Source organism: Megascapheus bottae, chromosome 15 (genome assembly GCF_031878675.1).
Source record: "Megascapheus bottae isolate mThoBot1 chromosome 15, mThoBot2.hap1, whole genome shotgun sequence".
In the NCBI taxonomy this organism is placed as follows: Eukaryota; Metazoa; Chordata; class Mammalia; order Rodentia; family Geomyidae; genus Megascapheus; species Megascapheus bottae.
Window position 1 is genome coordinate 9,996,897 of NC_143523.1, and position 27,895 is coordinate 10,024,791.

A 27,895-nucleotide genomic window follows, 5' to 3' on the forward strand; every position below is an offset into this window, starting at 1 on the left:
TGAGGCCTATTCTATAGAGGGACAGAGAGCTTAGGTCCTGCAAGGTCCTGGGTCTTTATTTTGATTTAGGTGACTCAGAAGATAGAGCAATGTTAACTTAAAAAGAAACCAAGATGATTTGTCACAAAGAAATATCACATATGATCAGAGCAAGCTGTGGGTGGAATAGGAACAGTCTGGGGAGGTGGGGAGTAGGCAAGATGCCACGTTAGCTGCTCTGGCTTCCTAACTCTTCCTTTCTTTCTATTTCTGGCTGAAGATATGATTGGACATGTGGCTCACAGCTGACTCTTACAGGCTCAGATAAACAGCAAAAAGATAGGTGAGACCTGGGCATATTTTTTTTTAAAAAAGCATTCTCTGTGGATAGGGAGTGAGCTCCCTCCTCTTCATTTATGGAAGGCTTCACTTTCCAAGAGAGGGGTGTGGGGAGAGGAGAGAGAGGAAGCAGTGTATATGAACAAGTGGGTTCTAATACACTGGTGTGCATAGACACAGGCACTGGGGCTCTCTCCTTTCTCAAAGCTCTCTTCTTGTGGTCTCAGAATACTGGAAACATCATATAGCACTTGCAGTAAGCTAGGTTCTCTCCTAAGAGCAGCACAAAGCAACCTGTTGAAGTAGATCTATGTGATCCAAGTCTCCACTGTCCTTGCTGTCACTGTGCATTGTGAAGAGAGCCTTTAGCCAGGTGAGTCCCAGCAGGACCTCTAATCCTGTTGTGTTCTCCTTTGCTCTGCAGCTGAGTCACTAGGCTTCTTTCTCTGTGGTACTCCGTCTATAAATTGAGCAGTCATTTCTCTGTGTGCTTCAGAGGGCTACTAAAATCCAAGTAAGGGAATGGGTTGAAAATGTTGAAAAGTACTGCTGTAAAATGCAAGGTAGTCTTCACTTGGACATTCACTCTTCTGACATATAGAATGATGAGGATCATAAAGAAGAACTAAGACATATAAGCAGACAAAGCAGATTGCTACATTGAGTCACACATTTAGGGACCTTCTGGTTACAGGTGCTAGATAACCATGAAACATCATGGCTGTCATGACGTTCAATGCACAGAGATTCCTAGTGTAAAAGACAAACCAAAGTGATCTGCTCCCTCGTGGGACAGCCCCCTTATGTCCCAGAGCATTAGCTTTACTTGGACCTAAATCCAACAGGTTTGATCATCAGTTTCCCTCATTCCCCTGGCTTCCCATGGACAAGACAAAAAAGACAGAGTAAAACCAGCCTAATTAAAAAAGAAAGAAAGAAAGAAAAAAAGATGAGCTAACATGGAGGAAAGAGATAAAACAAAGGGCCAGGAATGTGTGCTGTCACATCTGGGGCTACTTGGTAGAATGGCATGAATTTTGCTCAAAAACTTAGAAAGTTCTCAATATAGAATGGATAACCAATCTTCACAGTGATCTTCTGACTGAAGGCTTTTCAGTCGCAGCTTGCTCTGCTGTACTGACTCCCTACTGGCCTCATACCTCTGCTCAGCTGTCACCAATCTCTGAGAGCCTGCCCTGTTCACCAGATTATAAAGAATCCCTTGTCTGGATCTAGGAACTCCTATATTTCTTTTCCTTACTACTTATGGCCTTCTGATCTAGTATTTATTATCTGTCTATCCTCTGTGTACTTATCTTCTCTATGTTATTTGTTATAGCTTTTCTTCATTTCTGCTCATATTTGTTCCATCAATGCAAGGTTATCAGCCTATCTATCTGTCTGCCTACTTACCTACTTACTTTTGTTTGCTAGAGTCTGCTGGCCTGAGTGCATCTACTTAGTCTCATTTGCATATGGGGGCCATGTTTGCCTTCATCCCGTCACAATATACAGGGTACTTGTACACATATTTCCATTCATCTTCGCATTCTTGCACAGAGCCAGCATCCAGCAGATCAAGGACTTCCTGGTGGAGCCTTTTCTTCTAGACTTCCCTAGACCCTGTCCACCAAAGTAGCATATGTAGAACAGAACAAAGGGGTGTATGTGTGGGGGGAGGTGGAGGGATGTGTTGGACTTGATTGTAGGTGTAGAACCATTTTTCTACATCTCTGACCATTTCTGCATTTCTTAAGATTCTTGAAGTGGCTGTATGATGCCTAGTTAAGACCCTTGTGATATGTCTGATGGAAAAAGGAAAAAAAAATACAATAAGTATTGCAATTTACCTATCCTTGCACATGCACTTTTCAAAAAAAAAAGTATGATGGCAAAAGTTTCAAATTAGCAACCAAAAATGCCCTATTTAATTGAAGTACTTTTTCAAACCACGGTTTCCATGGCAACTTGAGGCTGATCTTGGGGGTCACTTTGTGCCTGGTCGTATTGAAGCTAAAAATTCCCTTGGCCTTGTGCGTCTGTCGGCCAGCATAGTAAAGACTGGATAAGGGAAAAATCACAACTTTTTTAGCCAGTGAAATTACTTTTACTGCACTACACTAAAAGAAACCACTCAAATCGAAGTGTTTCTTCTTTTTTTTTTTTTTTAAAAAAGGGATAATTTGTTGGACATTAAAATAACAAAAGGGCTTTGAGAAAGGATTATGGCTTTCTGGTGTGTCTCCTCTAAGAACAGATTTACTTTATATCTGCCTGATGTTGTAATCTTGCATTCTGAGGTAATGTTTTAGCTCTCTCTCTCCACATAAATAAAGATTTCAATGATAGCACTCCATTCCTCCTCTGGAGAATTCCTTTAGATCAACCCTCTCCTCCTTGACTCTCAAACTTGTAAACCATTTCACAGTGTTGGGCCCCAGTACAAATTGGATGTAGAATTTTTTTTTGTGGGGGGGGGCAGGGAATTCATTACCAGAGATTTTCCTTGCTACAAGTTTAAAATGGAACATTTGAGAGTCTGGAGATTTGAATGGAGGATGCTAGGGCAGCGGATGCTTGCCCCATCTACAAGGAAGAGAGATGCAATTTTGAAATGGGGAGCTCAAAGTTCTTTTCTTCAACCAGGCAGAGCCTGGCCGGGCCTTTCTTGCTTCCTTGAGGTAATTCGGATTGCAGAAAGAAAGAGTCTATGTTTACAACTCGGGCTTTCGTGCTAATCACTTCTGCTCTTCTTCCCCCAGGAACCTCAGGCTTCTTGCCTGTGACTCTCTCCGGGGGCAGCATAGGTTTAATTAGGGCTAAATCTCTGTTAAAATTCACATATATATTCCCCTCCTTGTAAAGCAACTGCACAAACTACCAGGGGCTTTGAATATCTTTTGAAACTGAAACAACTGCATATAAATAAAAAGGCTGTTATTTACTAACACAGAAACAAAGAGCTGGGCACCCCCTCTGCTCCCAGCTCACGGGAGGACTTCTCTCTCAGGCACTTCCTATTTATTATTCGCCTGATTGCCAACTTGGGTGTATTATTCTCAATCCCACTCTGAGCCCGGCCCTTGAATGCCAAGAAAAAAAATGGTGTTTATGTCTCAGATTGTTCTTGCTTTATTTCCCTGACTGCAGTAAATGGTGAAGTATTTTCCACTCTGCAGAGGCAGCAGGAAGTCTATATTGTAATTATCGTAAACAAGCAGGCAATAGGGAAGCTCCTGGAACTGCGTGGTAGAGGACTCTGGAAAGATAAGGGACTGGGGGCTGTCTGGTCTCCGTCTAGTCCTCCTCTCCCTCCTGAAGTGGCAGTAAAGGAGGGTTCCATCCACCCTTGCAAAAGTGGTCTGTACCCCCACTCAGTGACCTCATACTCGAATCAATTAAACATCCTATTGATTGGACCAACACACATACATCCATCGGGGTGGGGGGAGAAGGAAAAAAAAAAAAACCCTTGCTATGAGAAATTCATCACTTGCCATAAATACAAATCTGATAAAAGAGAACTTTCAGATAAAGATTTTGACCAGGAAAAAGAAAATCAATCTAACAATTATCAAAAGGACAACTAATATTCTATGTTTAACCTCTAGGATAATCTCAGATTCTGGCATCTGGTTTGGAAATCCGTTCCTGTGTCTATTCCTCCTCTGGAGTCACTAAAACAGAATACATGGATGATGTCTCCATTTGATTCTTGAAAGTATTTGTTCCCCAGGGCTCAGATTAAAAGAAGTATTTTCCCAAGCACAGTCTACTGGGCTTCTCTAGCAAAATAATGGGGTTTGAGTGATCCCATGGAGGTGGGGAGGGGCCCTGCTAACCAGCGGTGGGCATTTTGGCCAACGCCCCTCTCTCCTCTGCAAGGTGGCAGTTGAGATGTGTCCTGGCCTTGCTCTCCCTGTTGTTTCTGCCCCTTGAGAGGGTAGCACATCCATTTCCTTTCATTTCTCCTATACCAGGAGTGCACAGTGTTCCTACTACTAATTAACGTGAGAATAGAGAATCAAAGAGAGTATTCCGCCAAGAATTGTTTTTGAAGAGTGACAAATTAATCCCGTCGGATATGCCTGGAGGTAGGCAAGAGATCTTCTGTTTTGTTTTGCAAAATTCTGCAATTAGCTGGGCAAAATTTTCAGTGAAGAATTTTGTTGACAAATTTCAGCCACTTCAGAAAACACATACACACACACACACACACACATCACATCCACTCTTTTCTCTCTTTCTCTCTCACACACAAACACACACTTGTGTGCATATGTATGTCACTTGCAGGGAACAATTGTGAGAAGAATGGATTTGGGGCAGTTGGAGAACTTCTGTGCCAAATTCTGCTTTTGTGTGCCCCCCTGATTCTCTCACATGGCTGCTGCTAAGTGGGGTGTGGGCTCAGGAACTCCTCAGAGTGGACACTGCATTACAGACAGAGCTTGGACACCCCCTTTGTCATGTGAGCCATAAAATAACTTCAGGAGATATTATCATGGCTCCCATTTTAGAGATGAGGAAACTAAGGATCAGAGGGGTTGCTTTTTTTTTCTTAAGTAACAAAGTAAGTTAATGTTGAAACCAAGACTCAAACTCAGATGGTTTGTATCCCAAAGCTTAATCTCTTTCTACCAGGTTCTCCTGACCTCCTGCACCTGAAATGAGAAAGAACAGCTCCAAGACCAATAGATGAAACACAATCTATAATATAATGATCCTTTTATCATTGTATCCTGGACATATACAATATACTCTGCATAAAATAGCATCAAGATGTACTTTGCCACTTTGAACCTTTAAGGAGCAGGAGAGGAGCTGGCATTATCTGGCTTCCAAAACCTTGCCAGGTACTGAGTGCTCAGTATTGTTCTCCCCAGCCATGTTGGAGGGCGGAGGAATCTCAAGTCCTGTTTCATGCATGCACCAACTGAGTCACCAGCAAATTGAGACGCCATTGTTCCAAAAACATGGAGGAAGTAAGCAGAAGACTACGCTTTGTTCTGGCCTCTCTCACAGTGTCCACAGTAAAGGAAGAACTGATCTAATAAAACACAGTTTTGGGAGATAGGAGCTATAGAAAATCCCAGATTCCTCCCACAGGCCCATTTTAGAGACTGGAAATCTGCAAAAAGGTCATTGATTTGCCCAGGGTCTCTCTACATGTACTTAGTGGCAGAGCCAGGGTTCAACTTATGATCCTTTAATTGCAGCCTCTTTACAGTTAATGTCACATTACTGCCAATGTCATTTAAGTGCATTCCACTTGAGGGGACTGAAGAATACAACACAATGGCTGAAGATGAAGCCTGTCTCTCATAGCAATCTCATACCATCATAGTAAAAGGAAGACATTTGCAGTTCTCCATTTGTTGCTGACCATAGACTGTAATTTTCCCTCTGATGAAAGCATTAGTTCCTTCTTCTATACTCAGGAATCCTGGTAAGCACTAGCTGAGTCCCTACATGTAGCCCCTATGATTTCTTTCTTCAAGGCACACCAGTCTTCTGTTTTTTGAGTGTATTTACACAACATGCAAAAGGAAGACAACGGGATATTTATCTAAAAACTAGAGAATATTTCTTTTTCTAGGATCAAGATGTGATAAGTGCAGCCAAGTCTGGACTTCAGATGGCCCCAGCTAACGGGACCACAGCATTTAAATTGGATCAGGTTGCTACTGTTTGCTGTGCCTTATTCAATAAGAGGCTAGGCCAGTCAATTACTAGTTTTATCATGTCTGGACTTTCGCTCCTATTTTGCCTTCTTGCTGTTTGAGGATAACAGGAAGGTCGTAAAGTGAATCCATTTCTGTTTGAGGTTCTTTGTAAACTTTCTCAGGAGTTATTGAAATCTTCATAGCTAGTTGACTCTATTCTACCTCCTGGTGGGTTTGTTCAGATACCAAATATGATGATCCGAAGCAAGAGCGTTTAAAATCTAACCAAGTGGGATTTGGTTGTGTGACCTTGGACAAATCACTTAAGCTTTATGAATTTTAGCTTCCTTACCTGTCAAATGGAAATAATATTTCTTATCTGATAAAGACTATGACATCACATATATAATGTATTACTCAGTGCCTGGCATAAAGGTTCATGGTATGGTAATTGGTAGGTTAGTATTTTTAGTCACTGTGTAGTTAGAATATTCAGCCTAAAGAATGTAAGCTTATTTTTTTGTCAGTCATGGGGCTTGAGCTCAGTGTCTGGGCACTGGCCAAGGCTAACACTCTACCATTTTAAAGTCATGGCACCACTTATGCTTTTCTGGAGAGTTATTTGGTGATAAGAATCTCACAGGGACTTTCCTGTCTGGGGTGGTTTTGAACTGTAATCCTCAGATCTCAACCTCCTGAGTAGCTAGGATTACAGGAGTGAGCTACTGATACCTGGCTGCTTAAAGTTTAAAGTTTGTAAAGTGTGCTGGCACACGTTAAAATAAAGTGAACCTCTAAGTTATTGTCAGTGATAGAAGACAGATTCAAAAGGCCAGGTGTTCTCCCATATGATCCCATTAGTAAGAAGTGTCTAGAACAGACAAGTCCATAGAGACAAAAAGCGATGAGGAGGGGTCACTTCATGAGTATTGTTTGCTTTAGGGGTGAAAACAATTTCTGGAACAAATCAAAGGTAATGGTCGTACAATACTGTGAATGTATCACAAGACAACAGGTTCAAAACTTGAAAGTGATTAAGATGGTAAATTGTACATTATGTACATTTTGTCACAATTTCAGCCAATTGCATGAAGTGTCCCTCCACACAGATCTTCTTCTAAATTCTCTCTTTTCCTTCCAAGTCACATATTTCTTTGATATTCATTGTTGCAAAGTTATTTTCTGCCATCTCTTACCCAAAAGGTGAAAGTATAAGACTCAAAAGAGTTCCCATTTTGGGGTTGGAGGCATGGCTGAGTTGGTAGAAAGCTAGCCAATGAGTGAAAGCATCGGGTAGGTATGGAGTTCAATTCTGGGTCTCAGACCAAAAACAAAGAAAATGATTGCCCATTTTAAGTAGTGCTTCACAATCCTCCCACATTAAACCACATTCCTTCTATGAGTTGAACAGCACTTTTTTCTTTTTTTGCCAGTCCTGGGCTTGGGCTCAGGGCTTGAGCACTGTCCTTGGACTTTCTCAAGGCTAGAGCTCTACCACTTGAGCCTCAGCACCACTTCCGGCTTTTTGCTATGTATGTGTGGTACCAAGGAATTGAACCTGGGTCTTTGTGCATGCTAGGCAAGCACTCTACCACTAGGCCAAACTCCCGGCCCCAAACAGCACTGTTTAATATGCTCATTTTACGAATGGGCTGCTCGAGGCTCAGAGCAGTGAGGGGGGCATCCATGCTTGTCCCACATCTGCTGTACAGTGTTGACATCAGATTCCCAAGCCACAAGGCTGGGGGCCTACACAGGCTGAATGCAAAGCCTCTTTTCTCCTTCCTGGATCACAAGCTTTAACTCCTCCAGTTCTCACGACACCGATTTCTTGACAGCACATTTCTATTGCACAATTACTTCATTTTTATATTCGTTGTATGGAAATACTATTGAGTCTCCCAGAGACAGGCAGATTGTGGCTGTTCAGAGGCTTTGCATTTGGACTGTTAGCTTGCTCTATTTCACTGGAAATTACTGCCTTCAACATGGCCATTAGCACATCAAAATAGTGTTTGTTGAGCCAGGAAAAGTGATACATTATGCTTGCATTTATTCTTTGGTCCCCAAAGGCTAATTGTTGGTTTGTGTTTTTAAACACAATCTCAAGTGCTAAGAGCGACTAATGAGTTAAATTAATAAACCATTAGGGTTAAAAGGAGTGGTGTGGATGTGGGGAGTGTGCCAGTTACTGATGCCGGACACCAGGTTGGGCCCTTATTTGTAAAGAATGCTTCAAGCTGCCTCCTCCCATTCCTGATGTCGATGGCCACATGATGCTTTTTCTGAGATCCCTGGGTTAATTCTCTGCTGTGAGGGCCTGCCATTCCACGGATAAGGACACTGAGGTATGGAGAGGTGGAATGGTTACTAATGCAGGCCCTGGGCTTGGTTTGGGAAGTACACAATGCAGCCTGGAGTTTTATGGTGATCTGACTGTCATGTAATTTGATACTGGCTGAAGGGCAAGTTCCCAGGACTACACTGGAAGATATGACTTAGTTACATGGGACAATCTTCTTCCTGCAACTTAGTGACTCCAAGGTCATTATAAGCCTGAGAAAGGATTCAAACAGATGTTTTGAGGTTTGCCCCCCCCCTCCAAATAGGGTACAAAAGTCCTCAGCTGCTTCCGGTGAGTGCATAGAAACCATCCCTACTCTGCAGAGAGAAAGCAGCAGCTTTCTTCTGGAGGCTGTGTAAGTGAGCCTGCTCCCAAAGGCCCCAAACTCCACAGTTCCAGGCTGGTGTGATTAATCTTAATTGTCACCATAGCCACTTGGTACTAGATGCTTAGCACTTCACGTGTATTTATGATCTTAAATCATCTTAGCTGTCTTATGGGGTCAGTGCAATTATTTTTCTGTCTTGCAGAGGATAGTGAAGCTCAGAGCGGTGGAGTGGCCTTCCTGAACCCAGTAAGCACGACGTATGCTGTCTCCCCAGGCAGTCTCAGGGAACGTGTCTTTTGTGATGTCCCAGCTGGACCCTTCTTTGGGTGCTTCTGGAATTTTTTTGTCTTCCAAACCCTGCTCAGGTGAGCTCCAGATGCACCAGCTTCATCATACTGCACCAGGGCCATCGCTGATATGAGATCCACCAGCAAGGAGTGAGCCAGCAGAGATGTGAGCCAGGTCACAGACGTTGCCTAAATCAATCACAACACACAGGTGACACTCAAAATCAAGGGCCTCTACTTTGTGAGGGAAGGGAGGGTGCTTCTGTCGCATTTAGCAAAACAAATTGACCCTCCTTGAAGTGATCTAACTAGAGTCTGCCTCTCAGAATTAGCCTCCACAACATCTCTAAGCTGCTCAGATCAGTATACCACTTCATGGGGGCTGCTGTGTGCTTGGGGAATTTGGCTTCTTTTTAATATATAATAATCACCATTACCTCTCAATTACTTAACAAATAGAGAAGCACAGGGCCATGCTATTTCCAAAGAGCCTCCTGAGAATAGGCCTGAAGATCTCCAAATGGTACCCAGAATTAGCTGGGAGAGGGCAGGCAATCAGATCTTGTAATATGTACCCAAGGGAAAAATGCATGCGTTATGTGCTAGTAACACAGGCAGTGTTGTAACTATTCCTGGCTTTCTTCATGTAAGCTCAGACCTAGAGAATACCCAGTTCCTTCTCTTCCTGGACAGACAGCTTGACAAATCAGAAGACTCAGTGAGGGCCTCCCCCTGTTCCTAAGAGTGGTAGTGGGCTGGCTACCTTCAGAGTTAGCAGGCCCAGCTTTTACCTGGATAGCCAATCGCAGTTCAACAAAGATAGGGGGCGGGAGGAAATATGACAAGGAAAAACTAATCGGAAAATGAAATGATGGTGAAAAGGGAAGTTCAGTATTGTATAAACAAACCAAACCAAACCAAAACCCCCTAAAAATTGATTTTAAGATACCTCTCTTTTCTTTCTGAAATGATGCTGACTGCTAGGACTTTGGTTTGTCAGTGAGTTCTGTTCCTATAAAAGAGCAGCTGTGGGCAGGGTAACCCGAGCTCATGTTCATGAGAAATATGTTTCTGGATTTGTTTATTTGTTTATTTATGGAACTTTTCCTGTAAGAAAGTGGGAACACAAACACAGGAAAAAAACTTGTAAGACCTTTACTTTTATCTTCCAGATTTGATTTCATTTTAAAGTAAAATTGTGCTCTTGAGAGAACCTTCATTTTTTTCTGGAGGCATGAGAACTAAAATTAAATTTGGATTTAGCTAAAAATGCTCCAAGGCTAATGAGGATTAAAAGCTAGAGATCAGTCTGGCCCTGAATTGGCCAATTTCATCTTGACGAGCATCTGCAAAAGCTCAGGGCGAAGACCCGCTTTTCAACAACGGGAGCGTGGAGATTCAGGTACCCTGTGTGCTGGCTTTGCGTGGCTCTTTATGCCAAGTGAATGAATAGCTCTGCATTTGTTGTTAGAACCAAGGACTAAAGAAGTGAAGGGGAGAGAAGAGATTACCCTTCAGAACCCCAATTCCCACTAAATCAAAGGTAAGCTCTTTGTAACTATTGATCAGGAAATAAATCCTCCTTTCTCATTCCATGGATGCACGGAAACCTTTTTCTCTGACTGCTTTTCTCTAACTCTTCTGCAAATACACCATTTCTACTGACCTTGCATTTCTTCTTGCAGACTTGCCATTTTTGAACTTTTCTGACCTTAAATCGTTGGATTCTGCCACTTCGGCTCAAAATGGGAAAGTGGAAAGAATCCAGCTGGTCAGTTCAACTTTCCCATTGAAAACAAAACAAAATGTTCCAAGCCACTTACATTTTTCAATTCACCCAAGAAGAAAATGGTACAACCTTGCTCAAGACATTGTAGCCTCTAATGTTTGTGCTAGCTATCTAAAATTAGGTACAGATTTGTCTACCATCATTCCAGATATTTTTTTTTCTCTTAAGGACCATGTAGCCGAGTGAGTTTGAAGTCCTTCTGGAGGAAATATAATTTTTCTGATTGATGCTGTATACGGCGGCAGTATTGAACTTAGTTCAATGTACAGGTTTCTATCCTTGTGGCTAGCTATCAACCATCACAGGGGTGGGAGCTGATTAGCACATATATGTTTATGTTATTTTAGGAGAAATTCCGTGTGCTGTTGGTAATGAATTGAAGGTTAAGTGACAATTTTCCCCTGTAACCACTCTTCTTGTATAGCCTGTGAACTGAAAACTGGATTAACCTTTAATTACCCTCCACGATCTCTCCACCCCGGGATATATTACTATTGCTACTAGTAGTATTTGCATATATAATTTAACAAGAGAAACATCTGTTTGCATATATGTATCATTAATATTACACAGATGAGTGATACTTAGAGGGTGATAGGCATTTGAGGTAATGTCTCATTTTCTTCATTTCTAGTCTTTCTCCTTCCACCCTCTGATTTGGCTGGACTTGTATTAATTAGAATTAAGGAATGGCTGGAATCCACTGGTGGACAATGCCCACCTGCACTGTAATCTGCACACCTACAGTCACATGTTATTCAACTGGGTAAAAATGCAATGGCTACATAGTACAAAATATATACTACATATGCCTGTGCATGTGAGCATGCAAGTGGTTTAAACAAAATTATATTCAAATATTAAAAATAATCCTTTATGGATTATGTTTTTAGAAGCACTTGCTTTCACACTCAGTCTTCCTGTGACGGTTATAGCACATGCTCTATAGAGTTGGATGATTTTAGAGTTAAAATAATCCTCAAGGGCCAAGCTAGCCAAATCTTTCTCTTTCTATGAGGCTTCTGGAAGGATGACTGGGTTAAACCATTTGTCCACAGATACATTAGTGGCTTTACACTGGGCTGGACCCAGGTTCTGAGCCTCTAGACTGCAAGGTGTTTTTCTACTGAGCTATGCTGCCTTGGTGTATGAATAAAGTTTTAAAGACATTATCACAGCCTGAAAACTTATTCTCTAAAGTTTTCTAGGAAATCTGTGTAGTTACCAATGGCAGCACCATTTTAAAGGTGTGTATATATGCATGTCACATGTACACTGTCTTTATCAGCAAACTCCAACTGTGTGGGCATGACTTTGAATCCTGTGTATGTCAAATGTTGATTGTGGCATTGGTCTGAAGATAGTGAAAGAGTCTGCACAGATTTTCAGGTCTTTTAATTTCATAGGACATCTTAAAAATGATTCAGTATGAAAAAAGTGTCTGCTTTTAAATATATAGCTAAAAAAAAGCAACAACCCAAACCTCAGTTCTAACTTAATTTTACCCCCTTCTGATCCTAAACCTTGGGCCCTGCACCATCACCTTCGGCCTCACAGGTCTTCAGCGCATGTGTGGAGATTACTCTACAGATCTACCCCTGTGACGCATTGTTTCATCAGCATGAAGACAATGCTTGGTTTTCATTAGTGAGTCTATCCTCATTAATTCAAACCAAATGGTGGGAGTGGTGAAGGGGTGGCCAGATTAACGAGGGAATACTTTGAACCATAGAAATTTCTTATGGGGATGCACTAACCCTTGGATGGTCTGTAATTAAAGCTGTGCTGGGACTTTAACGATCTTGAGGATCCATGGTTAAATCAATTGGCTTGTGATCTTCTGTCTCTTATTCTCATGGAAAGGTGCATCATAAGATTATGAGAGACATTCTGTTCTCTAAGTAGTTCCAACATCTCCCTATACTCCATTTTCTCATTTATCCACTCTTCTTTTACACTTTGATATACAATTATTTCTTTTGATTTTTAAAGGATGATTGGTTCAGATAGCTGTGTTTCTAAATAAATCAGATCATTAGCATCTTCTTCTAGCAGGAATAGACATAGAAGAACAGTTTGATTCCAAGTGATATTTTCAATCCCTGGCTGTGGACAGAGCACCAATCAAGAAGTAGGCTTCTGCCTTGGCCAAGCACAGTTAGTTTATGTAGTCATGTGGAATCTCCTATTACTGTTTAATACTAAGCAAAAAGTATCCCTTCCAACACTGTGACAATAAATAACTGCATCAGATGCCCAGTATATAGTGGTGGGGTATGTAATTCAGTAATAATGAGTGTTTCTTGTGGGTGTGTGGAGGAATGGATTGTTGCAGGGTGAGGTTTCCTGACTCAGCCATTTCTGAGACTCAAAGGAATGCACTATTTCTAAAAGCCTCAGCACAAATACTAGTGCAGGGTAAAGCTTTCCAGTGAGAGGTATCACTGTAATCTGTGGCATCCAGCAGTCACTGATCCATGATTTGTTTTGCAGGCCTCACATATGGGTTCCTAATTAGTGTGTGTGTGTGTGTGTGTGTGTGTGTGTGTGTGTCTGCACAGGCATGCCTGCATCTTGGGAAATTCTTAAAGGATCTATGGAAATGGTATTTACCAGACAGTTGGACAGTAGGAATTGGCTTCTGGCTTTATCATTAAAATATATACTCTTTATGCTGGAACTCCTTGTTTGTCAATTGGTCTATAGAGTAACTCAACTAATTTGTGTTCTTGTTGCACTTCTGGCAGTGCTCTTGGTTCTAGACTCTCATGGATCTAGTTTCTAGGTGATGAATGTGTTTTCTCTGAAGCAGGAAGGAAGCGTGGTTTGGGGTTGCAGGGCGGGCTCCACAAGGGCAGGACCAGGTGTGGTGTAATAGGCGCAGGTGCCGATCTACCGGTCCATGCTCTTTGGCAGTGAGGTAATTGTACTTCAACTGCTTCTGTCCTAGCCAGGTCAGAACTTGTGGAAAATGATCAAGACTCTGACTGCATTAGGAACTAAAAACATGTATGCTTCCCTGACCTGGACAGAAAGAATCTCTTTAGGTAGACCTTGAGTTTCCATCAGCTTGGGATATTGGACACTGGTAAGGAAAAAAAATGCTAGAGCTTTATGAACCTGTTTACACTGGAAATTAACAGCACTAGTATTCATTATCTAGCTTGAAATCAATGCATGTATATAATAAATCTCAAGTATATATACAGAGGATAATCAGATTTTTACTTTTAGGGATGGAGAAACATGATTTAAAAAAAAATTGGAACCTAGATCCCAGTGGCTCACACCTGTAACCCTAGCTATGCAGGAGGTTGAGATCTGAAGACTGCAGTGTGAAACCAGTCCAGGCAGAAAAGTCTGTGAAATTTTTATCTCTAATTAACTACCTAAAAGCTGGAAGTAGAGTTGTGACTCAAGTGCTAGCCTTAACCAAAAGCCCCAGGAGTACTTGTGTACGTGCACATGCACACACATTTGGATACCTCATTCTATAGAATAGTACAGAGAATTTTCCAGGACAGGTGAGTGTAGCCCTTGTTTGCTCATTCTCCAGCCTTCAACATTCCTCCTGCATTTTTCCGTAGATCAGGACAGTCTGGATATCCTACATAATCCTCTGGTTCTACATAATCCTCTATGTGTTCTATTGTCATATGCCTCTGGGCCTTTGCACTTGCTACTTTTTAAAAATGGTGCTCTTACCGGGGCTAGACCTCAGGGACTGAGGGTTAATTAGAAATAAGAGTTTCACACTTTCATGCCCCAGACTGGCTTCTAACTGCAATCTTCAGATCTCAGCCTCTTTGGTAGCTAGGATTATTGGCATGAGCCACTGGTTCCCAGATCTACATGCTATTTTTCTCTCCTTGTAGTTAGTACATCATTATTTTTTTTTGCTTTTGTGAATAGTTTCGTATGTGTGTTGGGCAGCATGGATCTTTCTCCAGTGGGCTGTACTATTTTTCCTTGTATTTCTATGAGTGGGTTTTTTTTGCTTTCTTTTTTAAAAATCTTTTGAGCAGGTGAAGGATATAGCCTGTTTCTATACATCTGTGGATAAATGCTTGCGGAATAAGTGAATGGATAAATGAGCAAATGAATACATGGATGAAGGAAGGAAGGGAGATCTTCATTGACATCCACTGTGGGGTTTGCACCTTGCAACCTGTTTAGGTTGTCAGGAGGGGTCGCTGTTGACACTTCCTGTGATGGCAGTGCCTGTGGGGTTTTTAGTAAGGTTAAGAATCGCTCCCAACATGGCTGAGTCTAGTTTCAGTTACCTTCACTGCCATCTCCTTCCTCTACCAGAAAGGCTGCGCCTACAGGGCAAATCTGAGCATGTGACTTCATCATGAAAACTTTCATGCCAGGGGTTTCCCAGAGTAGGTGGACTGGGGAGCCCCTATCATTAACTTCTTGTTATATGAACCACAAACACCACTACAGAAACCAGTGGCACACCATTCACTCCTTCTAGACCAGAGAACCACAACATGCAGAAGAAGCTTTTAAAACTGCCAGTGAGAATGGGCACTCAACATGTAGGAGCATAAATTCACATGGCTGCTTCTTCATGCCATCCATTTTCCCTGAGCAGACTGGGGACAAAAGCCTCAGGGAGATCTTTGAGCTAACCACAATGTCATCTGCTTGAAAACCCTGTGTTTTTAAAAGACACGTAATTATGAATGCTCCAATACCAGTCCAAAAAGAAAAGGAGAATGAGAACAGAATGTCTCCATCCTATCCTTTAAAATCGCTAATTGTTTGTACTTTATTTTCATTCCAGGACATTTTTATATTGTAGTAATAAATTAACATTTCAAAAGTACTTTTACCTGCTGGGATGGTTCATTCCACTAATATGGGTAACACTGTGGACTGGAATAATTAGTGTAAATTGCCTTTGAATAACACAGAGCTGGGAACAACTTTAACTTGCAAGAAAGCTTAATGCTCCTAGCTGGACAGGATGAAGAGTCCTTAATGGGGCCTGGAAAAACAACTAATACCTACAAATCAAAGGAGAAAAGCCGTTTTTGATGCATTTGTCTGCAGAGTGTGAGTTTTAAACTAAATTGTTAACACTTCCTCCCCGCAGAGGGTCATGGATTAGCAAGGCTGGGAGATTCTTTGAGAATCTTTCACACTGACCAGGGGAGGCAGGGGGTACCAAATACAAGTGTTTTCTTAACCCTAATCCCTACCTCTCTGACCAGGACAGCCCTGCATTTCCCTCTAATTAGGTAGAGAGTTAGGAGGTGGATAAATGTGCTCAGGGCCGAGGATAAAGTGATTAGTTCACTCCGAACCATGATAGTGATTTCTAGGGGCTCCTTAGTTCCTTTCAAGATAATAACTTTTCTCTTTCTGACCAAAGAAAAAAGTGTTCAAGCAAACCTCAAACATGTATTTATAGGCAATGATAATTATCTTTGGGCAAGTTAGGGGCAGCATTTTGACAACCTTTTTATTCTCTTCTGGTTTGTTTAATTTTCATAAGGTTTTTTGTCTGTGGAGAGAGGCATGTAGAACAATTTCTCATCTGAATCACACGATAATTCTTCAGCAACTGGAATCAAATCAGATAAACTAACCTAAAAAAATGTATTCACATTTAAATGATCCTTGCCATGAAAGAAGAGAAACTTGTTGCTTAAGAGCTTAGATGAAAACATCTGGATAAATTTTCTACATATGAATCCCTTCTACTGTGTATATCTTTTGTAAAAAAAAGATCTTGTAGATATTCTTTATGGAAATGCAATTTTAAATTTCAAGCAGATTAAAAGCAGTTATCTAGTAGCTTCAAACTTTTGTGATAGTAGCAACTTTGACCCTTGTGAATGTCCCAGGGCTATCTAACTACTGTAAGGCAAATTCTACACAAAACCTGGGACAGAGAGTCAGGAAGAATTCATGTTTGTATTCAGGTGGAGGGTTCCACAGTGCACCTAATCTGCCCTCTGTGATTGCCTCTTTGCTTCAGATGGGCACTCAGCATTCTGCTCATTTGTTTCACCTCATTCGTGACTCATCTAATAAACATCCTTCGGGGTGGGGGGAGAAAGTGAGAGCAAAAACCAGAAACAAAACAAAACAAAAAACACACCCAAAGCAAAACCCCTGTCCTCCTACCTCTTCTCTCAGGGCATTTCAAAGCTCTGGGTATTCTTTCTCTCTGGTTCTTTTTGAAGGCCACAGTTTTGGAAGGCATTGATCTCACTATGATCTTTTAGAACAAGTTATTTCCGTTTCTTGGTCATTCTCTGAAGATTAGATATCAGTTAGAGCAAAATAGAAATGACTGATGAAATAATGTGCTGTGTTTAATGCAGTCCCACTTATCCAGCCTTTCTCTGATTTGTTGTGATTCTTGGTCCTTATTAAGAAAGTTTCGACCTTGCCAAGGAGGCCTAGTGTATCTCCTATTCCTTCTTGTAAAGTTTTCAGTGTGTCAGCTTTTACCTCCAGGTCTTTGATCCATTTGGAGTTAATTCTAGTGCAGGGTGACAAAGAAGGATCCAACTTTAGTTTTCTGCAGGTGCTTAACCAGTTCTGCCAGCACAACTTGTTGAAGAGGCTATCCATTCTATTTTTTGGCTCCCTTGTCAAAGATTAGGTGGCCATATGTCTGTGGTTTAATATCTGGGTCCTCAGTTCTATTCCATTGGTCTTCAGGCCTATTCTTGTGCCAGTACCAAGCTGTTTTGGTAATTATAGCTCTGTAATAGAGTCTAAAATTTGGTATTGAAATTCCTCCTGCGCTGTTCTTTCTGCTAAGAAGTGTTTTTGCTATACAGGGTCTTTTATTATTCCATATGAAATTTTGGATTGCCTCTTCTAAACTGCATAGCTTTTGTATGGCAAAGGACATAGCTAGTAAATTAATTAGGAAGCCTACAGAGTGGGAGAAGATCTTCACCAACCATACAACAGACAAAGGCCTCATATCTAAAATATATCAACAACTCAAAAAATCGAATCACTCCAAAACTAATCTCCAAAGTAACAACCATCCCATTAAAAAATGGGCCAAAGACTTAAAGAGAGTCTTCTTTGAAGAAGAAACAAAAACGGCCCAAGCTTTTCTTGTTTCTTCTTAGAAAAAGAAATTTGACCCATTGCTTTGTTACTCACCTCAGTTGTTCATTTTAAAATTCTTGCAACTACAGGAAAGAGAGGAAGAAAATGTATAAGATTTACTACAGATTCTAAGCAAAAGGAGAGTAGCTAGTCAGACAAAAGTTGTCTCAGGGAGAAGAGACAGATTAGCGTATTGAGTCTGACATCTCCCATCTTTGGGATTGGACCTGAGTAAGCTCACAACATGAAAATTCCAAACAGTAAGGACCAGACAGTCTACAACTTGACATTTAGCTTCTTCCTCTTCATCCAATGTGACATCATTCCAAACTTAGCCACTTCCACCTCAAGTTATGGCCTTTTAAAATAGCACTAGGAATTAGCTAGGCCAACTGAATTTAGACTACTCCAAGGCCAGACCAGGTACCCCCTTGTGGTGGGGACCCAGGTCTGTCTAGCAGCTACTGAGAGAGCCCAGAAACATGACACGGCATGTGGCTGGAGAACAGAATCTGTTACCCTATCAGTGGCCCAAATCTGATAGGCTCAAGTACTGGGTCTCCCCATAGAAACATCTACGTGCTGAGTAGTAAACTTGATAATGGTCAGAACACATTTAATGCGGCTGGAGAGAATCCCAAACCAGATTAACGTTTCTGTTATATAATTACAAGTTCAAGGAGTTCAGCCTCTTATCATTTCATAGTGAAGAGAGAAAGTAGGAGTGATCTTTTCTAATTTGTAATTATTTCACTGCAAGGCGAGGTCCGGCAGTCTTATTCTTACCCTTCTGGGCCAGAAGACATTGGTATGCAGAATCCATGAGAAAAAGGCACAGTATCAGAAGAAGACGTGTTTGATTATTCTTTCAAACCAACTAAGAGAAGTTAATCTCATTGAACTTCTTTCTATTCAACAAAAGAGTTGGATGTTTCCAAGTCTAATGTGACTATAATGTTCATTAAATGGACATCTTTACACCTTTAAATGGATTAACTGCACATCTTTACAGTCTAATTATTATACATGTCATTCAAAAAAAATCACAGATCCAATTCAGGGCATGATAAAGGCCTTTCTTTTGCGACTATGGAGAAGACAGTGCAGTAAATGGATGTGATTTTTATCAGTGCCATTTTTTTAAGGCACATGTTGCTGCAAGGAGGTGGGAGAGAAGAAAGGAGGGAGGAGGGAAGGAGGGCCTGCGCTGGCTCTGCTGACTTTCTCTGCCCTAATCATTTTATTTTAGTGATTTCAGATCCATCCATGCTGGTGCCTGCTTGCTCTTCCCAGTGCCAGGCACCTTGGAAGTTCCTCCCGCCCAAGCCTGTCGGGCTAATGGCTTCAGTCTGCCCGAGACAGCTCTTAGTGAGATAAGTGATAAATTATGGGTCGCCCTATTCAGTCCCTGGCCTTTGGGCATCTCTGAAGTTCCTGTACAAAGAGACCTTCTGAGAAAGGGAGAAAAAAATGTCTTTCAACATAGCAATTCCGTCCTTACATGTGCATTTGATAACAACTCTTTTGCTCTCCATTTTGGTGGGGCTGGCATTAAATTTAGTAGTGTGTCACCCAGGTGTACTGACATCAGAACCATGTCTCAGACTTTGCTTGGCTCAGATGGGTACAGAATGCTCTGGAACCAGGACTTTTACCCCTGGTGAGTGATCCAGGCTTTCTTATTTGAAAGATGAGGAAGGCCCCAACTTCCTTGTTCGTTCATTTTACCCACAATTATGGAGATTCCTTAAATTGGGCACTTGCTGTGCACTGCACATCAGATGTGGCCCAAAGCGGGCAGATGTGATGCCTCCTCTCAGGAAGCATTCCACCTGAGAGGCATTACTGTATAATTTAGTAAATTAAAGGAGGGGTCCACATTTTCCTGAGAGGAGGAGTGGAGAGTTGGCAGTCTATTAAGGCATGTGAGGGCCTGCTTTGAGCCATGCTTGCTCATAAGCTCACACTCCCTTTACTCACACTGTCCCTAACAGGAAGGTGCTGTGGCATGGTAGACGAGGACCAGGGAGGAAATGGACACCATCCCTTGGGAGTCACCCACAGCCCTTCAGCCCTAGTCCCTAGGGAGATGAAGGAGGGCGGGCTGACCCCAGGCTGGATGGCAGAGAGGACTGTGAGGCGAGTCTGTCGAGTGTCCTCATGGCACAGTAGAGCATGCACACATGCCATGCTCTAGGCAGTGGTAGAAAGGCCAGCACTTCCCCTTCCTCTCAATGCGACTGTCACTGAATTCACACAACTCTCAGTGTCCTCATCTCCCAACTGCGCTAGTTGCATCCATCTTTCCATGCTCTATGAGGCTTTCGAAACAGCACATGTGGAACAAGGGATGCACACAGAGTCCAGTTCCTTCCTCCTCAGCTGCCCCTGTACGGTGTTTTTCCTTCCTCTCTCTCAATTCCCCTTCTTGGTAGTGTCAGAATAAACTTTAGAAATGCTCCACTGCACAGCCTGAAGCCTACTGTCAGAGTCCTTGTAGAGTATACTATGGGTAGAAGCTTATTATTCGAGTCCCTGCTCTTAGGAAGGATAACCTGCAAGTACCGAGAATTCCAAGGAGGGTGGGATGTGGGACGGGTAGGTGCTGTCTTGGTGAAGGCAGCGGGCAGTCACGACCAGAGAGTTTCCCAGCCGGAAGCCCTTTCTCATCCAAGTATCTTAGCCTGGAGACCATCTCAGCTTGAGAGACTGAGTGAGGTGGTAATGTGCTGGGGGTGGTAATATGCTGCCCTCACCCCCAGGTACCCACCCATCTTTGCCCATCTCTGTCTGATCTTCTTCCTATCTGGCATGCCAGGACATGACAGGAATGGACAGGGACAGTCTCAAAGATGTTTTATACCTTGAGGCAGAAAATTCCTTCATAAATCATTTAAAATCCATGCTGTACCAACATCAATTATCAGAATTAATTGCTCCTTAAGACATAAAGAATTGTGCTACAGAGAGTCAACATTGGTTCTAGGACTAAGTCTTTTTCTCTAGGCTTCAGAAGGGTCCTGTGTGGCAGGTACCAGGGAAAAGCAAACATCAGCTCATCCTGTGCTAGGTACTCCATCCCTATTTCCAAACTAATAAATACTGAATGAGTAAATAATTTTGTTTTCTCTCTGGGTTATAAAGATCCAGTCATATTTGGCCAAGTAACTTCAGGGAGTGTCATTAAATAATTTTCAAATAATGTTTTCTTTAAGTCATATTCTGCTCTTGGGTAATGTCTACAGATCCATTTTAGAAGGCCGAAGTGCAAGGAAATTCTGTGGGATGTGCATACATCTTTCCATAAGGTCTCCTCAAAGTTGAGACTGCCTTTCTGGGCACAGAAATCGTTGGTGGGAATCACCTGCTGTTCACTCAGTTATCAATTCCAAGTTGGGCTAGGAGTCAGTGGTGTCTAATGGAATTTCAAGGTACAGAAATTATTTTTACAATTACCTTTAATGAGTTATAACAAGCATTTTTCCATTCAACACATTTAAGTTACAGAAATTAAGAATTTTAGTCTAACAAAGATATTTCGTAAATGATAAGTTAGAAAAGAGTACTTGCAAGTGGAATTGGGAGAGATGGAGAAGAATGATGAGAGGGATAATGGCTTTGTACTCATATGCTGACATGTTGAACTGAACCCTCTTGGTATAACTAAAAGATAATAATTATAATAAAAAGATTACATATAAGGATTTGACTTCAGGATAGTTAAGCATAGAATGCTGATATTTTTATCTCTGTATATAGTATATATATGCATATAATGCTTATAGCATAAATATGTGAAATATATGTGTGTTACATATGGGAGGATGCTAATAACCAAGTTATAAACCACAAATCCCACTTGTTCGCCAGAAAATATTCATTATTGCTTCAAGATTTCTCTCTCTACCCAGATTTCTGTGATGAGCCTATTTCTACCACAGATTTATTTGATCTATGTTATTTTATCCTAGGCTCATCAAATAATAGACCACAAGCTTTGATTTGCACACATTGTATTCGAGACCTGACACCAGCTTTGGTGCTTGGGAGGGAACAGCTTCTTTGTTCAGGAAGTGACTTATTGGACAATTAACATGTGGAAACTATACCAAACAGTATGTGAAAATAAGTTCACATTGAATTTCCAAAGGGCGGAGGCTCCTTCTCCTTGCAATGAGACTGTGACAACTCTTGCTGATGGAATAAATGAGATCATTATATTTCACCCTCCACGTAATTATCAGAAATGAAGCTTGGTGAATTCTTCCCTAATGGGGCCACCTGTCACCCTTCCGTCTTTGTATATAATGACATTTTGTTTCTAAAATCCTGGGCCTCAGGTTAGAGCTTCTAAATGGCAGAGACTATGTCCTGGTGCTCCCCTGTCTTATCCTGTGATGAATAGATACATTTTCAGTTGGTTTTCCATCCTCCACCCAACGTGTGATTCTATGTGTCCAAAATGCCTGTGGCAGCTATGCAAGGCTACAGCAAAACCAGGTGTTCTGCCATAATTGTTCACTCGTTGGCAGACTTGATTGTTAAGGCATTCATGGAGGGGGGGGCCGGTGGACAGTGATTTCTCACTATGCTCTCCCTTGGTGCCTCCAGCCACCAGCTGTTCTGGGGTTGTGGTGCTGCATCTGGCTCCTTCCTGCTGAGCCTCAGGACAGGATGGTAGCTTTGTGGGGGCTGTGGTCAGGGAATGGGGCTTCCACAAAGATGTGGCAGATTGGTGGCATGGCTTTGGATTTCTCTAAGACTGGATAGAAAAAGCAACTTGGCCTATAGATTGGATGTATTTCCCAGGCTCTCAACTACAGAGCTGTCTCATGGAGCTCTGGTAGATTATTCAAGAGTTTTCAGGGCCAAAGCATGCTGCCATGGCCCCACTGTCTCCATGGATCTGTTTGATCTGTGTTATAGGAAGGTTGAACACCTTTATTATATTTTGCGTCCACTCTGTCTTGGTCTTAACTGGAAATAGACAATACGCTTTTATTTACACACCCAGAGACCTGGTAGCAGTTTTGCACGCTCAGAGGAAAACAGATCTTTGTTCAGAAGGGACTTATGAACAATTAACATGTGGAAACTATACCAAATGCTATGTGCAAATAATGATTCATGTTGAATTTTTCAAGGGTGGACACCTCCCTCTCCCTCTCTCACAGATGGGGAAGTTGTGCTCTTTTGGCACAGTGATCTCGAAATGGAAGACATTTTTTTTTTGAGAGTATCAAATGGGCCACCCTTCTAAATTGCCTTCTAAAGGCAATTGCCTACTTGAGTATGCAAAGTTATGTGGACAAGTCCAGGTCCACAAGGAGGTAACTTGATTGATTGCTTTTGTTAGGCCATGCTTTGGGTTCAGCCAGCTACAACATGACATAGGGGGCCAGGGGAAGAGGGGAGACTGGCAAAGTCCTCATCTGAGTATCTAGGCATCATAGCAAGGATGGGAAATAGCATTTAAGCCCAAGTCCAAGGCCATGCAATTAGAGGTAGCTGAACCATGAGGATACTTTTCTTACCTAGGGAATTCTAGTCCTGTAGGTCTGTGTGAATCAGAGCTATAACATCTCTAGGAAATATAATTTCACACTAATTAGGTCTTCTCACAACCTACTTCCTCAAAGGTTCTGGTCTGCATTAGTGATGCACATTTTAATGGGTAATCAAGCATTTACTCTGAATGCAGGAAGGCTCTCCAATGATAACTTCTATCAACAAAAGATTTCAGGGGTGCTGGCTGGATCCAGCAAAAGTGAGGATCACATCGGCATCCTTAGTCTCTTTAAAGTCTCACATCTTCTTGCAGGTGGGGAGTCTTTAGAAAACTCCCAGAGCTTCCTTTCTTCAGCTTGACCCCATCTCAGAGATGGATCCTGCCATACTCTTTTGAAAGGCTGTATGATTTTGACCACAGCCCCAAATTGACACCTGTTGAAATAATACTGGAAGCACATTTGCAACTAATTGTAACCAAGATGTCAACTTAATTAATCTGACAATAGAAATGCCCTGGAGATGCAGCCCATGCCAGACTGCTGCTACCTGTCAAGTCTGGACTTGTTGTCTATTACCTGACAAGCCCAGGACAAAATTAGCACTAAATAGAAGGTAAGTTAATTAACTCCTCCTATCCCAGAAGGCAGGCCCTAGCCCTCTGGGTACCCCAAGCCTTCTGAAGAAGGCAGGTTGCCTCCCCTCCCCAGTGAGTAAACACTTTAGGTTGTGCTTTCATTATTATAAGTGGGTGCTCAGCCACTAGGGCTTTTCAGTGAAAGTCCTTAGGCTACTAAAGCATCAGCGTGGTAGTGGATGGTGTAAATTTATTCACTGGCCTCAAGGATTTGCCAAGGGACACATGTACTTTCTGGAGAGAGGAAGGAGATAAGGATGGAGAGTGAGGAAAAGAGAAAGGCACCAGGGAGAGAGAGACAGAAAGAGAGAAACAGAGAGAAAGATGAGACAGAGACAGAGATGAGACACAGAGAGAGATCGAGAGATAAAGAGTGATCAAGAGAGATAGAGACAAAGATACAGAGAGACCAAGACAGAGATGGAAAGTGTGATTTAAAGGGAGGGTTATAATAGATAAGTACAATTGGTGAAATCAAGATATTCTTTAAGATGATACACACATCTATGTATGTATTTATGTATATATGCATATTTTCAGTTTGTGGGGCTTGAACTCGGCCTGGGCACTGTTCTGAGCTTTTTATACTCAAGGCTAGCACTCTACCACAGCTCCACTTCCGCAGCTTGTACATAGGTTGTCCTGTGGAGGTTCTGAGGAGAATGTGGGCATCTCAGTGTCTGTGCAGTGGGAAAACTTGAGAGTTGGGTCCCTGTTCGTACCTGGGCCTCCGGGTGAGACAGCGGACACCGAAGGCTGGCAGGTATGCGCAGACAGGCCTTCTCTTCATGTGAATCCAATTAAATTAGCCATCAAAACAAGGACAAGGAAGTCAGTGACTGGAGTGAGAAACACCGGGCTGATAAAAGCCTGTAGAAGCACTCAAAGGCAGATTGGTGGGATGGGCCTCAATGGTTAAAATCTGTTGATTTGCAGCAAGAAACTCTGGGTAAAGCCTGCAGTGGAAGGGCAGCGGGAGCCCCAGCCAGGAGAGCTCTGTGAGGACGACCTTGGGTGCTAGTGTCTTTGTCTTTCGTGAAGGAGTTGGAAGTCCCTACATTTCCATTTACTGGGTGGTTCTGGACTTGAGACTTCACAAGCAGTTACTTCTCAGCGTATTCGCTCCGAACAGCACGTGATGATGGGGGTAAGTGGTGTGTCTAGCAGCCAAGAAGTGCCAGTATGCACCTGGCTTTGAATTGTACCCTTAGATCCAGCATCTGCCAGGCATGGACAAAACACCCTAGTTACCTGGCGAATGCATGTATTTAAACAGAGAAGTGAGTTTAACAAATGCAGCTCCTGTGAGGTGTTTGGCACACAGGGACTCTTGGCTGTGGGCTTTGTTCCTGAGTGTATACAACCATTCACTATCAGGGCCTTAGTCAGAGGTGGGATTTAGATTCATGCCTGTAACCCTAGCTATCAGGGAGGCTGAGACCAAGAGGACTGACATTTGAGGCCAGCTCGAGCATAAAGGTTTGAGATGTTATCTCAACAGTGGTAGCTGCCTGTCAGCCAGTCTGTGTATGTAAATGGCCAGATTGAGGTCCAGATTGGCTTGGTGAAAAAGTGGCATCCTATCTCTAGCCAAAGTAAAATAAGATTGGGGTGTGGATCAAACAGTAGAGCACCTGCCTAGCCAGTGCAAGAAACTAGGCTCAAACCTCAGTTCTACAAAATACAAGTATTAACATTAAATTTAGATGTACAACTTCCAGGATGTTGCAATGTAATTCTCCCCCCCCCCCCCCGCCAGTCAATGGAGAAATGGAAGGAGCGGGAATGTCTGTAGGCCCCCTCTCCTTTTTTCTTTTTCTTTCCTTGCTTGCTTTTGGCTACTGATCTTGCCAATGGGCTCAGGAAGCCCTTGGGGGAAGGGGCTACCTGGAAGGGGAGACCAGGTGGTTGATCAGCCTTGGCTTCTCCAGGTATCCTCTCATACCTGGATGTAAGCATTTACAAGCTATAGATGATAGGAAAATACAAGATGGCTCAGCATCCGGGGCTTTGGGTTTAAGGATGCACTGAGAACACAGGAGGATTGAGAGAAGAGGCAAAGGGGGGGGGGTGTCATAAACTGCAGCGTGCCCCAATTAGGTCAGCCAACAAGACAGCCTTTATCCCCGGCAGGAGGCAGCAGCAAGGCCCTAGTGACAAGACGCCCAATAAGGTGTTTTCAAAGGGAAAAGGTAATTTGGAAGCAGTCAACGCCGGAACAAGCTGTAAACAACCAGCCCTGACTTTGAGCATATTTCCGGATGCCTGACTGAGTAAAATTCACATTTTTTTTTTTCTGAATCCATTTTGTTAATTTGTGGCCCGGTATTCCTCAGGGTGACACACATCCCTGGGGCATGTCTTCCCACACTGAAGATGCAGGGCCGGGGTGTGAGCACTTTATCTTCTACACGGGTGGGTGTGGACCTGCGACTGTCTTCCTCTGTCTTTTCTTCCTGCCTTCCAGGCTGGCTTTGGAACTCAGAAGCGAGGATGTGTTTGTTTTGTTTTTAAAATTCTAGTGTTTCCAAAATTACCCATCATTTATCACTCATCTTAGATGAGCAATTGTGGGTCGATACTGGCTGGATGCTTTTCCTCCAGGCTCCTCCTCTCTCTCCCTCCTGCCACCTCCCCCCCCCACCCCAGGGGAAATCAAGAAAAACAAGATTCTACTTGCCCAGGCCCTCAGAGACTCCTCACAATTGCTGGAATCAGCACAGTAAGTGCGAGTCCCAGAACCACATACAGGACTGTAAATACTAAACTGCTCCGCAGAGTGGCAAAAAATAATGAAGTAATTAGGTGAATACCATCAGCACCTGTGACTGATTGGTACCCGCTCGCCTCTGGCTTTCCTCTATTGTTATTTATCGAGAACAACACATGCGCAGATGGTGAACTTGAGTAACTTTTCACCCAGCTCCCCCCAACCCCCCCTCCCCTCCTCGCCTCTGGTCACCGAGTGGGTCAATGTCTAGATCTGAGGCTGAGTGCCCCAGGATGACAACTTAAGGGCCAGGGCTCAGCCTGCAGAAACCACAGTGGGAAACACAAGTCCTGCCTCTCTGCCCATTAGGATTAATGCCACTTTAATTAGTAATTGAGGGAAAGCCTAAGAGTGCTATTGGATGCGCCATTTCTAAGCTAAATCTGAGTTCCATAGACGACCCCAAACCAGAGCCTCCTCCGAGGGGATGGTGATTTGTGAAACAATTTGTGATTGAGTCTGAAGGGAAATGACCACTGAGATGCTCAACCTGCCTGCTTGCACCTTTCTTCGGCTGGGATTTCTGTCCAGAAGTGCCCATTTGCCGGGATAGTCTTGTGATGATAATCACAGTTAACACTTAGAGGATTTCCTGCTTTAAGTACTGACTGTAGAGTTAGCCCTTACGACACCTTTGTAAAGTAGATACTCCTCCCTGCGGTAGAGATGCAAAGTGGAAAGAGGAATGCCACCTGCCTCAGGTGATTGCAAGAATCAAATGAATGAATACTCACTGCTAGTTACTATCATTTTATACAAAGACAACACATATGAAAAACTACTGAAGGCTCATCCTCTTGCCTCTGTGTTGTGGGCCTTTCATAATCCTGTACTTCACGTTGATACATATATCATTGTGCCAGTACTGGGGCTTGAACTCAGGGCCTCACACACTTGCTCTTGTGTTTTTCCCCAGCTCCCCCCCCCCCTCAAGGTTGGCACTCTACCACTTGAGCCTCACATCTACTTCCTGCTTTGTTGTTGTTGTTAGTTAAGAGTCGTTCGGACTTTCTGCTCAGGTTTCTCTAATACTCAGCTTCCTGAATGGCTAGGATTACATATGTGAACCATGAGAGCCTGTTTCAAATCGACAATTTTGTCCCCAGATTATCTGCACTTCAGGCCCCTCTGGGACACCTCTGATTACCTAGCAAAGGAA